Raw genomic sequence first — 2,151 nt, 5'->3', positions numbered from 1 at the left:
ACGTGCGGAAAAAGCAAAAGGAGCCAGTGCTGTAAAATGCAATAAATTAAACAATATCTGCGCCAAATTGCTGCCGCATTCGATAGGTGCGAGTGGCGGGGTTTGGAGGATTTCCACTGATGCGTTTGGCATTTAACAATTTTTATGCGGCCCGAGACTGCTTGCTTCTTTTTATTTTTTAATCCCCCCTATTTTTGTGGACCGGTTTTCTTTTTTGCGGTTTTAAGCTCGGCCACGCCCACACTTTGCGAACATCCCATGTTACCAGCGCCGCTATCTGGGCCAATAAGTTGTGGCCAGCCATTCCTCATACGCAGTGGGGTGCCAGTGGCGAGGAATGCAGCAGCAGTAGCAGCAGGACACACGGACAGAACATGGCTAACAGGGATCAGAGCCGCAGGTCCTGGGGCAACCGCAAGGCGAAGCCATTTAATTGAATCAAAGACAAAGCTGCGACAATGAAATGCGGAAGTGCCAATCGAATTCTGCAAATATTCAGTACATTTTAAAGAACAATTTAACTATTAACCAAGTAATGTTCTGGTAATTAAATGTACTCATAATTTTAACCAACTTGGTGACTACTTTTTTGTATTAAAAAACTACTTCAATGCAATTCCAATACGTAGAAATATATGCTATATATATAGTAGATCTATTAAAAGTGTCGCTTGTTACTGATGTTCCCATAACCATTTTAAATAGAATTTTTCGATGGTACTATTGGCTAAAATCAATTTCACTCGCACCCCAGAATGCAAGCATTTAAAAAGGCATTAGTGCATATTACCTGGTCGTCAGCCTCTGGCTAAAATAAAAATCCAACAGCTCTCATAATTGTTTGAGTGGAACGCTGTGGCTTTATGCTAACCTAATTGCAATATTGCCGCGCAGCAACATGTGACAGGACAATCTGTAAAGGAAGATGGGTTGGGGTGATGGGGGTAAACCACCGATGACGGCCATTACTAGATGGGGTCGATCGTGTTTGTGATTCAGGGGTCCTGGTTTAAATACATGCATATATAACCTTCCCTGGGCCTTTGGGCATTTACTGGAGCTGTCAGTTTGCATCGAGAGCAAAGGTTTCATAATGCTGTCAATGCAATTAATTGCTGAATATTGCTGCGCTTTACACGCGCACCTTCGCTGACCTCAATTCACGGAAATAAAGCTTAAATTATTTGGCTTTAATTGATGCAAATACCATTTGAGGGTTCACTGCGGGTTATTAAACTGTTATAAAATAGTTCTTTGAATTTTCTGCATTTCATCATAGCCGAACGTTTTTCTTTGTTTTTTTTTTAAACTTCATTATCTGTTTTATGGTTGTTAAAATGCGTTTTTCACGTTTTACGCAACAATTTCAGTTGTTAAAAAATGTCACATTGCTGAATAAAATTATTTATTTGTATGCATAATGTTAAGAGCTTAAGCATCTGAGGTGAGACATTTAATTAAAAATAAAAATGTGATTCATTATTAAACGACTTATTTTAACGTGATTTTAATTTAGTTTTTTTTCGCTTTTAATTCGAATTATGGCATATCCTATTTTAATTTTATTCCCGAAAAACAAATTTTATTAATTATTATTGGATTACCGCATTGTGGAGAGAGAAGCCAATTGGGAACATATGTCTGCATGTGCACTCGCTAATTTCCTGTGGGATTTTCCCGGGCGCTTTCCCTCTGCCTTCCCCCTCAGTTGAGATGTTATAATCCTTTGGCTTAATCCTTTCGCCACGCTTTGGCACGCTTACAATTCACTCGAAAGTCACAAGCTAATCCCAAGCCATCACAATGGAGATTCCCGCACAGCCTTTGACCTTTTTCATTTTCCTTCCATTTCTGCTTTATCTCTATGTGTCTCCGCGATTTTCCGCGCCCGTTTCGCCACTCTTTTTGACCCGCATGCTCTGCCAGCTCAAGTTTTCATTTCGCTCACCCTTTCCCCTTTCGCCTTTCCCATTTCATTTTTTGCCATTTTAATACCCGCAAACAATTTAATTAAGCGGTTCGCTTTTTATATTCACGTTGGCTTTGTTTGACACGTTCGGTTGGTTCCCCTCGACCTATGTACCCATAAAATATATATGTATATGCAAAGTTCAACTCGTTGCTCACTGTTGCTTCGAATTTTCACTTCGT

Source organism: Drosophila mauritiana, chromosome 2R (genome assembly GCF_004382145.1).
Source record: "Drosophila mauritiana strain mau12 chromosome 2R, ASM438214v1, whole genome shotgun sequence".
Taxonomy (NCBI): domain Eukaryota; kingdom Metazoa; phylum Arthropoda; class Insecta; order Diptera; family Drosophilidae; genus Drosophila; species Drosophila mauritiana.
This window is presented reverse-complemented; position numbering follows the sequence as displayed.